The sequence below is a fragment of the Drosophila santomea genome, chromosome 3L (assembly GCF_016746245.2).
Source record: "Drosophila santomea strain STO CAGO 1482 chromosome 3L, Prin_Dsan_1.1, whole genome shotgun sequence".
Taxonomy (NCBI): Eukaryota; Metazoa; Arthropoda; class Insecta; order Diptera; family Drosophilidae; genus Drosophila; species Drosophila santomea.
In genome coordinates, this window is record NC_053018.2 from 5,646,618 (window position 1) to 5,659,808 (window position 13,191).

The following is a 13,191-nucleotide window of genomic DNA, read 5'->3' on the forward strand; positions in this document are numbered from 1 at the left end:
AGTGGGGAAAAACAGCGCGAGTTGGTTGGAAGGTAACTTGGCATGCGTCGCGATATCTCACCTCCTAAAACATCGATTTTCATAAATAAATTATTATGAGTTTATTGCATTCAAAAAGGTGATAAATAAATTATTATGATTTCGTTGCATTCAAAGGGTGATAAATAGTCATAAAGCACATAAATAGTAATTTGTATTATTGCACCTTAAATATTATCACAAGGAAATCAAGAGGAAACTCCAACTCCCCCTGCTGCAAGCTTTTCTCCACCCACAAAAAGCAAAAGAAAACAGCACCCACTCCTGGTAATGTAATTGGGTAATAAAACTGCTTGGTCGAGTGTTGGGAAGCACCTGTACCACTGGCGCTGCCAACGCCGTTACCAACTATGTGTATAAACATTAGTGACAAAAATTAATTAGGCTGAAACAACAGCGAAAACGCTGGCAACGTTGACGAATAACACATTTAACATTTCTGGCCACGCTCGCGATTCGATGTGGCCATGGCCATGCTAAATGGTCATAATCAACTTCCGTTATGTCCGCACCCACTGCCACGCCCCCGCCCTCGCCCTTGCCACCCGCAGATGGAAAGCGGCCACGCCTCCACCGCCCACGTAGCCAGCCGAAAATGTGCTCATTTACAACAAATAAACAGGGATATAAAAACCATGAAACTGATTTTTCACGCCATTTTCATTTACATTTTTGCGGTTTTTTTTTTTTTTTGGGCCATTTGCGCCTGTTTGCTCTGCCTTGCCTTGACGCCGGCAGCGCTGCAACTGCGCAGCGGCAGCGAACGCATGTGTAATTAAAATATAATAATTTCCCCGAATACCGCAACAAGCAAATAAACAAACAAAGGAACGAAGCCAAACGCAAGCAAGGGCACAAGGCAGCGAAAGCGAAAACAAAAGAAACCGGGACACACACAAAAACAGCAGCTTTTCTAAAAACCGAATATACTTATACCCTACAATAAGTGTTATATCATAAACATTTTTTAAAACACTTTGTTGCAGGTGAACTATTAAAATGCACAATTTATTTTGGCGGAGGAGGAGTGCTATTCTTTTAAGTCAATCATAGAACTGTCTACTTCTGCTAATAACTACCTAAAATATTGCCTTGTATTTATAAATATTTATATTACTTTTGATATGAAATAAACAATATTTTGAATATAATAACATGCTATATAATATTTTTTTATATAATACAAACTTTAAAAGCCTTTAATAGTTTCCTAAAATATAGAAGTACCCTGCGCTAGAGTATGACAACTGTAGACACAGTATTTATGACGAAAGTTTCGAGTGGGGCGGGCGGTGGAAAGTGGGGCCAGATTGTCTCTCTCGGCGGAATGGGTGGTGAAAGCAGCTGGTGTGGGTGGTGAAAGCAGGTGGCGTGGGTGGCGTGGGTGAAGGACGGGGCCAGCTGCCAATGATTATGATGATGGCAATCCTGCACGCACAGAAAAACCAGCACAGGTGAGCTCCACGTTCTCAGCGAGTCCTGCGTCCTTCACCTTTTGCCGTGAATCATTCGCCCATCCCCCATTAGGATTTCGCATTTCTCCTTGTTTTGTGCACATTTGTTACGCTCAATAAATGAAAATGCTCATATAAATATTTCATATTTCTTTTCGCTGCCTGCCAAGGCACTTCAGCTTGTGCCACGCCCACGCAAAACAGTTTCCGCCCATTAAATTGACATACGCGCATTCGTATTCATTTCCCTTTTCCCGTTTTCCTTCCTTTTTTTTTTGTTCCTGCCTTCGATGGCGATTTCCTGCACCCCTCGGCATTTCTTCACTTCACATTTATTGCTCTGGCTGTTTGCACAAGTTTTGTAATATTTTCGGTTTATGTTTACAGTTGGCAAACGCATTAAAATCACAGATTTACATTTTTTCTCCTTCGTTTTCCGGCTTGAATAATTTAGTGTGTTCGTTGTTGTTGTCGATGTCGCATTATTGAATTTGCATGAGGGTGGAAGGTCCTGTGAGCTTATTGTTTCAAATGTTTTCCCGGGGACACTTGAGAATGCAAGCTGTTGATAGCACACACACACACACACACTCAAGAAGGGGGCGTTGAATGTGGGTGGCTATCCTGTAGCGTGTATCCTGTATCCTGACGGCTAAGCATTGGCGGCATTGCCAAGTTGAGCATGGAAATTATTTTTTAATAAACACGACAGCAAACACAGGGACAGAGACACTGAGGCAACAACCGCTCATCCCGCCACCGTAGCTCCCATTACACAATACCCATTTGCCATCCATTTGCCACCCATTTTCCAGCCGCATTTTCCAACCCAGCCCACCCACTGCTGCCGTTGCGTGTCCTGTACCTTTGGCCAAAGTGGCAACAGCGTCGAGGGCAAAATAAATAAACCCACTTTAATATGCGCTCGTTATATTATTTTCTTTTCATTTTCTTGATTTTCATTTGCATTTTTTTTTATTTTCACTCGTTTCTTCCTGCAGATTCACCCTGTTTTTCTTTCATTTTTGTTTCCCTCGTTTTTCATGTTTTGTTTGCTGCATAAAGGCTAAGAGGGGGAAAAGGCTTCACTTGTTTGAAGTGCCACGCTCTATTTAAAGGCAAATTGTCTGTAGTCCTTTTTACAAATATTGCGAATTTTTTGCCGCACTCTTCCGCCTCGCTGAGCCACGCCCCCCTTCCTCAGCCCGCCAAACGCCCACGTTTTCTCGCTCAAGCTTTTTGCATATTTTTCCGCTGCTTTCTGCTGCAGCCGTCCGAAAGTTGTTGTTGCGGACTGCTGATCCTCTCCGGCAAATCCCCCGAATCCTTAGACTTATCCTCATCCACTCCGCTTGTCCGGCGAAAAGACAAACTCGATGAAAAGTAGAGCTCGAGTCTAGACAACGAGCAATGGAATTGCGATTGCAAGGGGCAAGCAGTCAAATAGCCGTCTAAAAATGCATCCAACTTTTCGCTCAGCTCGAGTGGGCAATACTGGTGGGGGGCGGGGTCGCAGGTGGGCGTGCCCAGGACATCACGTTTAATAACCACTTTGGAAGCCCTGTTTAGTCCACTGACCTGAACAATCGACATTTGTGTACTTTATTGCATTAGCAGCGGATACATATTCATGGAAACAGCGGGGTGGAAAGCATTTGGGAAAACCTATTTAGATAATTAAATTGCAAATACTTTACTGCGCTAAACAATGTAACGCCCTTTAAGTTAAATATATGGATTTTATATTTTATAACAATTGATAGTATTTTTTGTAACATTATTTCAAACTATTTTTTAGCTAGCCAAATAACTCCTAACCGCTTTCGTTACATTTGCCACAAACTTGATAGCCCTGCCCCATTTTGCCTGCTTTGTTTGCCCACCTTTTGGCACTTTAAACCGATAGTTTCCATCATCGTGGGGCTTATCCCCACTCACCGCCTGGAACGGTTTCAGTCCGGAAAAATCCCCGCATTAGTTCACTGCCCTTTTCTTCTCCCTGGAGGGATATGCATATACAATGTATAAATTCGTGTCCTGGTTATCCTGCGCTCTATAAACATGTACGCATAACCAGCTGAGGTGCCTAGTTTCAATTACACACGCACTTGGTGAAGCTTCTTTGGCATTCGGGGGCGATGGAATTTGTAGGGGCCTGCGGGGGCGTGGCACAGTGGGTGGTGGGAGGTGAAAGTTCCACATTCCCTCTTTGCAATTGTTGCGCCTTTTATTTGTTTGCTTTCTGCTGTGCTGCTGTTCTGCTTATGTTTGTTGTTGCTGTTACGACCGTCGTCATCGTTTCGTGTCATTGCCTTTGTTTGCTTTTTGCAGGACCCTCTCCCTTTCTTCCTCCTTCTCCCCCTCTCGGCAGGATATGCGCCTCGCTTTCGCCGGGACCTCTTGTGTTTATTTTCTTTTTATATATTTTGTGCGTGGCGCGCGATACTCACAAGGGCGGGAAAAGTGGAAAGCGCGCGGTAAGCGAGGCGCAAAGGACACGCATGTACCGCTCTAACCCGCTCCCCCCCCTCCCCCAACCCCTTCACCATCCGACGCTCGTTAAAGGTAAAAATTTATTGTATCTTATTATTATTTTTTTATTGACAATACGTGACGCGTACAGCAGAATAAAAAACAACAAAAAAACGAAAAAAAAACACACACACACAAGTAAAATAAAAACACAGCATAAAAAAGGACACAGATCCTTGGCGGCATAAAAAGATTTCGTCCAATCGATTCGCTTTCGCCTTTCGCTCTTTTGTTGTTTTATAATTTTCGATTGTTTTGCTTTGGTGCCTTGTGCTTGTGCAATCCATTTTCCCGCCCATCCTTACGTATCCTTTTCATGCCGCACTCTCGCTGCTCTCATGCTCGCCAATCCGCTGACATTGCGCTTTTGTCGCTGGCTGGCTGACTGGCTGGCGAACTAAAAACACCAACTAAATCCAGGACACGCGTGCGTTGTCCCTTTGCCCCTTTTGTTTTTCCTAGTTTCACTTTTTTAGTGCTAGAATGCCATTAAAAGCGGCTTAGCGCAATCCTTCATCCTTCGTCCTTCCGGCGTAGAGGGTTTCGGCGTTAATCATTGTTTACTCGCCCCAGACGGCAGAAATGGGGGAAAATGCGACCCGCAAATCGAAGATTACGGCCGAGCAATTAAGTTAATCAAATCCGCACAATGAAACGAAAATCAAGACATTATCCTGGACAGACAAACGGGAAAACTTTCACCATGGCCACCGCCACCCCTTTTTTGAAGTCCTTAAAGAGCAGAAACAATTTGCAGCTACCTTTGTTGTACTCACTCACACTCTCACTCATACACATAGACACACACACGCACACACGCATAGAGAGGTCCTTTCGCAGAACGTTTTATCTACGGCAGGCGAGGAAAAAGTTTTTCCTCATTTCCCCCGTCATCTCTGCCGCAAAACCTCTCAACCGTTTCGCTCGGGGCCAAGTTTTTCGTTTGCTTCAATTAATTTTCATTTGTTTACTAATCTAACAAATTAAACTAACGGTTAGGGAGCCATCGCTCTGTCTCCCTCAGTTTGGCAAAGGTTTTTCCGCCCGGAACCGTTTTTGCATGTCTGTGGGCTCTGCGAGCAGCGGAAATTGAAAGGATTTTCGTGGCTCCAGGCAAAGAAGTGGGTATGACAACCTTCTACGAAATCAGTGGGTTTGCTTGCGGTGAAAGTGGGGGGGGAGGGGGAAATATTGGAGCCGTGGAAATGGAAAACCGTTGCCTTGACACTGCCAATTGAAAGTTTAATCATCATGATCTCTCAATCGGGCGGCACTCTGGTGGCAAAATATCTTGGCTTCCAGTATCTGTGCGGACTTGGGAAAATCGTGAGCTATTCATTAAAATTTTGGGGTTCAGGTAACACTATTTGCTAAACTACTCTATAATTTCGGAGGAAAATACAGTAGCATTTGTATCAAAAATCAACTACTAGATGCCATGAAACTTGAAATATTCACAGACTTGTAATCAATGAAAAATATCCATTCATACTTTCATTCCATCTGGGGACGCCCATCCTGTTACTCAGTACCCATCAGTTTCGGGTTTTTTCCTCATCTAAACCGACTTTCTCCAACGCCCTTGGTTAACAAGTTGAATCATCAGATTTCTTATCAATTTCTATTGCCATTTTCCATCCTGACCCGTGCCCCAAATGTCGTGTCCCTTCCATATTATCCCGCATTCTCCTATTTTCCTTTTCCATAATTTCCCTTTGCTATTTTTACTTTTCCTTTCGCTGCCCGAGCGGAACTGATTTTGGTGTGTATTTTATGCTAATTAATTTTTCACAGAAAAAATAGCAAAATTGAAAGCGGACAAAAATGTATGTGGGGAAATTCGGCTGGCATCAAAAATGGTAATGGGTGAAAGCTCTCATGGAATGAATGCGATACAACGCTTTAATATTTAAGTAAGTTATATTTTCTACTCATAAAATACGTAAATATTTCCGGATTACATCTAAAAGCAAAAGCATATGAAACCAAGTGCCAACTACAGTTCCATTTGATGTATATCTAATTCAGGCTGACACCTCACCTGCTTTTTAACCCTCGAGCTAACCCAACTCCAAAAGGAAATCCATGATAAATGTCCAAATAATTGCCCGTTCAGGCTAAGCGTGATTAGGATCTTGGACTTCAACTTTTTTCGACCAGGAAAAGCGGAAAGCCCGCAAAAGAAATGGGCAAACTTCTGTACATTTCATTTTGGCCTGCAAGTCGCGTCAAATGTCGCGCCGAAAATTATACCTTTCTCGCGGGAAGGCACCTAAAAAATGGCCAAATAGCCATGCAGAGTACCATATTTTCCAACATCCCGCGTTGTTTTTGTTGCTGTGTTACTGTGGTGGCGAGGCATTTTTCCGGCTTTTCTTTGGTGCTGACGTTGATGTTGCTCGCTGTTTGGTGTTTCTTCTGTTGTTGCTTTGCATGCAGCCACGCCCACTGAATGCCTTTTCACTGCCGCCGAGCTTTTCCCAGCCCCCAACCATTTTTCCCCCCCATTTTCCTGCCCCCTTTTATGTATTCAGTCTCAGTGCGCTCACTTGACTTTAATTCTTTTTTCACACGCCCACTTCGCGTAGGAGAGGAGGGCTGGAAAAACTGAGGGGGAGGGAATAGCAAGTGCAATTTCCTAACGGCTCTTAAGCTGCACAACAACGAGAACAAAACTATATGAGCGGACAAAGGGGGAGGTGGAGGGGCGAAAAACCACTGAAACATGGCCGGGCTTTGCATTCAGATGAGCATGTCAGCCGAAAGGTGCGTCCTCCACCTCTCCTCCCCACCCCTTTGGATTTTCCCCTTAACATGGAGTTGTAATTGCTGAACATGCCACACATTTCTACAATTTTATGTAGATTTAATAGCTTCCTGTCGCTTCCAGGCAAATGGCACTGGATCCGAATCCTTTTGGCCTGTCTCGCATTTCATTTGCTTGCGTGACATTTCATTTGAGTCGCTACGAATCGCACTGAGATTCGCAGGATATGCGGTATATGTGCTGCAAATTGCTCGGGATCGGTCACTCCCAACTCGGCGATTTAATTGATTTAAAAACAAAGTTGGCCCGGGGAACACGTGTCGCGGGGAATGTTGCGGCCAGTCGCGTGGAAAAGTTGGAAAAGCTTCTGGCCGCAAAAGGAAAAGCCTTTCGCGAGCCGAAAACCAACAACTTCCGACACTTGACTTGACATGTTAATTGGCTGGCGGGCGAGCCATCATCGCAAAAACTGTTTCAGGTCATGAAAAGTGTAGCATAATTCGGAGTCAGAGTAAGAGTAAGTGTATTAAAAGGTTTTTAAATAATTCTGAGAAAACCGCTCAAGTTCTGTAAGGAATTTCTCTTTTCCTAACGACTTTAATCCCTAATGTGACTCAATGCAATTTATATTTTTCACCATTTCCTCCAGCTCCTTCCACACACTTCTTAATTGCGCAACTTTTCCGGGCTTTTCCTTGCTTTTCCATCGAAACAGCTTTCACACGGAGTTAACTGCGCTGCCAGAATTCCCTGCGCAAAATATGCTCAAACATCTCATTTGGCATTTCCTTTGAACATCCCTAGCTGCTGGCTCATACATCAAATATGAATTCGTTTGGCATTCCAAGCCATTTCGTGCTGCATCCAGTGCTGCTGCTATTAAGTATCTGCCAGATACTTGGCTGCACATTTTGCATCTTGCTTGTAATTGTATGCAGTTGCAGTGCTGCAAGTGCTGCAAATGCCGCATATGAAATTGCCTCCCCCATTTTTTCCTTCCCTTTTCTAAGCAGTTGATGATGGAGTGCTCGTCGAGTGGAGAGTGGATAGCGGAGAGTGGAGAGTGGAAAGTGGAGCGTTCGGAGAAGTAGTTTGCCAAGAATTGTCGCGGATTGCTGATGAGGCTGAATGCGGGATTCGGAATTCTGGGTGGAATGGGATGGGTGGACATTTGGTTGCCCAGCAATTGACGGTTGTGGCTGCAATTTTATATATTTCCCGCTTTTCTGCGGTCCTTCATCTCCATCGCTATCTCCATCGCCCTATTCCTGTCAGCTTTCGCTTTTCGAGCAGAAAGCCAAAGCAACCCAACAATCCAGCAATCCAGCAATCCGCAAACTACAAACTACAAACTACGAACTGCAAAATGCAAACTGCAGCCGCATCCGTATCCGCATCTGTGCAACTGAGTATTTGTATCTGTATCTCGGCTTTGGCTCGGTGCGTTTGTTTATGGTTTTTTTTTGTGCTCGGCTTAACTCCCCCCCCCCAGATTGTTTGTCTTTTGCGGTTGTGAATGCATTTTTCAAACAAATTGCAAATCATTGCCTAACAATAGTTACCGCTCCCTAGTTTTGCTGTGATTTTAGCCCACTTCACTTTATCTCTTTCGTGCTGCTCTCTGTACTAACAAATGCGGTGAAAAGAATAGTGCTTGTAGACAATAGATATAAATAATCTTGTAAAAAAATGAAATACTTCATTAATCTATAAATAATAGTTATAAACACATAAATCGTAAATACAAGCACTTGTTGTTTGTAGTGTGTCAAAAGTCATTGTTGGCTTACAAAACACAGTAGATAAAACCTAAAACTGACTGCTTTAATTCATTACACAATTATAGTAAAACTGAGATGCAAAACATTTAAGGAGTGCTATTTTTTTGGCCTCTTCTGTTAACCTCTCACTGCATATGTGTCCGTATTTCGGGCTGTGAATCTCCGACCACAATGACAGTGATTTAGTTTTTGGCTGTGAGTCTATTACACTAGGTTTTTGTGGGCTCAAAGAGATGGAACGGGCTACAACCAGTCCAAGGTTAATGTTAAATCTAGCAACTTTTACTTCCCGCCATTTGTCAGTGGAAACGGAGACCCGGAGAAGTGGCCAAAAGGGGAGTTCCACAAACTTAAATTGCATTTAAAAATCCCGACTTGAGGACACTTTTTCGGGGATCTATTTACGTTTGCGATTTGTCAAATGGAATTTCCGTCGCTCTGCGTTTTTCTTAGCTATTCGCAAAGTTAATTTGCCGACATTTAGCCGAGAATAGGAAAAAATGAAGAACAACTTTGAAGGCAAGAGTGGAAAAGGACACCCTGGTTGCCCGAGAGCTGGAATTCATTTTATTGAATTAAATTCCGAGAAATGTCCCTGGGATTTGTTTGCCTTTGTTTGCTGCCGCCGTTGCTGCTGGTGCTGCCATTTGTTTGTTTGTTTGTTTGTTTGCTATTTGTTTGTCTGGCAAAAGTTTTCCAACAGCGAGGAATTCGCTGAGTTTGCTTAGCCCACTTAGCAGGGCAATATGTATAAATAAATACGCATAAGTATACATCATAGAAACATGATTTCTTTCCTTTTTTATTGTGTGCTTTTTGCCTTCCCTGGCAGCTTCTTTCCCCGGTCCTCCGGGTGTTTGAGCGTCCATTGACCCACAAAAAAGTACTTCGAAAGTCGACACAAAAGCGGAGGAAAATGTCAAGTGGCTTGATCTAAAAACCTGCCATTACAAACTGTTGAGGCTTAAAGTTTTCAAGCGCCCAAAATTCTATGTCTTCTCTAAAATTACACTTTTTGGCCTAACAAATTAGCTTTGTTGACTTTGACTATTAAAATATTTGTCAAAATAATTATAGAGTGCTGATAGCAAACTATTTATTTTTGACTCCTTAACTAATGCACCTTAAAAAGTGGCACCGACTTTTCCTTATTAAGCTTTTTTTGTGTTAACAAAATTAAAACAGAACATTCTGTTTCACATTGTTAGTTGATTTATTTTGTAATTCGTAAAAATCAATTTCTTGTAAACTTATCATTAATTATTGCATTTCCTTTCCATTTTTTATTGTTCGAGTACGTTCTTAATAATTTGTAAAAAAAAGAATGATTCTAACGTGCATTGAATATGCTTTTTGCTTGTCCAACTTTTCACATTACTGCGCCAAAAAGTATGCTGCACAAATTCGGATTTTTCCTTCGTTTCATAGTTCCTCTTTTCCTTTCTATTTTACATGCACAAAAAAGCGGAACTTACTTGACTGTTTTTCTGTTATTTTTTTGTGTTTCTTTGGGAGATGAATGCTCCACTTTGCACGAGCACTGCAACACTGATATATCTTCTTTCTTGGCTGATAAGATCGAGGCGTGTTATGCACTTGTTCAAATCGGGAAATGTGGAAAGCGGCGAAATTGTTGCAATTAAATTACGCTTAAGACTTGTTGCACTTTGGCACGCACACTCGCTTTGGGGGGGCCGAGAAAAACACACAAACACTTTGGTTGTTAGTCCTGGTGAAAAACGCGAGCGGTAAATCGCGAGGGGCGATTGCTGGTTTTCGATTTTTCACTGGGTAAGAGAGCAACACGTTGTTGACACAAAGACCGCCTAACGAAGACTAATGATTTTCACGCACACGCGACGACTGACAACGGTAAATGGAAACGGAGTGGAAAGTGGAACAGCCTGCTAACGAGGCTGCTTTCTCTCATTTCTCCACCCCCTCGATTCTCAGCGATTTTCGTGCAGCGCCAATTGAGCTATCAACTGTTCCGCTGCCCAAGCGTTCCTCTCTGCCTTGCTTTGCTCTCTGCCACTCGTTTCCCTTTCAATTTCCTTGGTGCTGCTGTTCTACTTTCGCTCAGCGCGTGCGCAGCTCATGTGCACTCTCTTTCCCATTGCTCTTGCCTTCAATCAGCCTTTCAATCGGCGTTCAACCGCTCTCTTTGCTCTTTAGCTTCCTCAGCAGTCAATACTGTCCCATTTGCATTCCATTTCGTTCCGTTCCTTTCGTTCAGCAGGGAGCAGCCAACTTTAACAGGATTGTTGTTGTTTTTGCTGCTTTTGCTATTTGTTTCGTACTCTTTGTTGCTGTTGTTGTTGTTGATGATGTGCGCAACAGGTTCACGCTGCCTGCCTTGCCTTCGTCCTCGGCCCCGCCCACTTCACCCCGCCTCCTTGTGTTTTCATTGCCTTTGCTTTGAGCTGCTTTGTTGTTGTTTCGCTTGTTGCCATTTTGCTTTATTTTTCCTGCTGCCCAGAACTCCGTGTATATTTATATTTATTTGCGCATTTTTTACGGCATATTCAAATACTAGGTGGAAGTGGAATGGAAAGCGCTGCGAATCTTTGATACCCTGTAAAAACTCTTTTGTCTGTTTAAATTACTATATAATAAGAATTGAAAATGTAACATATAACTTTCCGAAGTCCTTTTTCCATTTACGAAATAAATTTGTTTCAAATTCAAACAAAGTCTTATTTAAGTTTTAATTAGGTTTAGGTTTAGGTTGCTGCTATATTTCAATTAGATTGTTTAACTATTTAGGTGATAACAATAATGCATTCTGGTGGCACAAGTACTTATGTTAACACAAGTTCTAACAGGAAAACCCACCTCACTTATATTAATTCTACTCCTAGATGTACCTGTATCGCATATACCCTGCAAACACACACACTTGACAGGTATAAAACATTTTGCAGCTTTGACTTTTACTCTACTTTCGACTTGTTTTCTGTGCACTCGTTGCATTGCGTGCTTCTAGTTGGCTGTGTGTGTGTGTGTGTGTAAAAATAAATTTGCATATAATTGTTTGCATGTTGAGTGCCTTTTAATTGATTTTATTGGTTTTACAAGCAGTGCGCACGGAAAACAAGAGTTGAAAACTTCACATACGGCTTAAGCTCTCGTTTGCCCCGAGTATTTGGTATTTGTATCTGTGTGCATTCATCTGCACCTGTAATTGCAGCAGCACTATCTTTCTATCTTTAGCGCATAGCTGAAGCGTATCGTATCTTTTGGCGTGGCACCATTTATTTACTTGTAAGCACTTTGGCCCGACAGGCAACCGAGTTCATATACGAGTATGAATTAACAATGCCGCATATCTCGATCTGACTTTGTTTGTCTATCTGTGTGAGGTCCTGTATAAATTATGCAATTTATAAGCTGCATATTTTATGGGTCGCAGGTCGTAAATTGTTATAAAGCCCCGGCCGCCCGCCGTCTTTGATAATGAATGCAAAATCGATCGACCATTTATGCAGCTTTATTACATTTGGCTTAAATCAGTTTTTGCAGCACTTTAAAGCGGCACAAATTGTACAAAGTAAATTAAACAAAATTGCTCAATTTGAGACCAAAAATTTACATAAGAGCTGAAATGCAAACGAGTTATGATTAGCAACATTTGAGCAACTTAATAAAGCCTATCTATGTTGCAACGGGTAATAAATGAATAAAAGTGCAAAGAAAAAATATTTTATATAACAGTTTTTCTAGATGAAAGGTATTATATTTCAATAATTTGTAACTTGCTTTCCCTTTTTTCTACCGAAATTGTCTAACTCAGTAATTAAGTAGCGAAAAAAACAAAGGAAAAACTTCGAAGCGGTTGCCACGGTTATATAATTCGTCCTTTGGCTTCCCCTCAACCCCGCACCCCCTCGCACTTCAAGCTGTCTGTAGCTAATCAAAAACTGCGATTCATTGCCGCAGAGGAAGATTCATTGAAGAGGATGGAGGCGCAGAAAGTGGAGAAAGTGGGGATGGCGAAGGAGGAGAAATAAAGCAAACAGCAAACGACTTCTGCCAGTGACAGACACTAGAGGGCGCCACTGGGGGGGGCGGAGGGCGTGGCCGGGTCCGAGAAGTTTGAGCAGCATCACAAATTATACGGTAAAAAATGTTATGACTAACTTTCTTTGAAAAAAAAATTCAAATTATATAAATAATATTACCATTTCGTTTACTTCTTTGGTTTCATACATTTTATGCAACTTTAAAATGAAATATTTTATAATACCTTAACATCATTACTTCGTTACTTTAAGGAACCTTTAAGAATTTCAATTCATTTCCATGACACACTTGTTTTTCGATTTCTTTCAGTGTACCATTGCCTATCCTCCAGAACTCAACTGAAGGACGAGGACGGCAGCAATGGGTGTCAATGACTGGCCTGCCAGTCGGAAGGTGATAATAATCAGTTGGCAGTTTTAACAAGGCACACGCCTTGTCCGCCTTCTCCCCTGCCACGCCCCCCACCGCCCACACAAACATGCTCGCACATAGAAAAACTGTTGACGCTGCCGCCGTGGTAATCCATCTTCACAATGGTTGCTCCGGACACCAGTTATCTGGCCCCAATCCCCATCTCCAACTCCATTCCCATGCC

General features: G+C 42.5%; 1 protein-coding gene across 2 annotated transcripts in view; it reads right to left on the minus strand.

Annotated features, from left to right (window-relative positions):
- The window catches only part of LOC120448416 (connectin), a 132,311-nt gene that overhangs the window by 29,764 nt on the left and 89,356 nt on the right, over positions 1 to 13,191 (minus strand). Inside the window, exon 1 of one of the 2 annotated variants that reach the window (XM_039630416.1) lies at positions 10,049 to 10,389. The exons of the other annotated variant lie outside the window; for it this stretch is intronic. The gene's annotated coding sequence lies outside the window, so the exon portion shown is untranslated. Of the gene's footprint in view, positions 1 to 10,048; positions 10,390 to 13,191 lie in introns of those variants that run through there. 2 annotated transcript variants of the gene reach the window in all.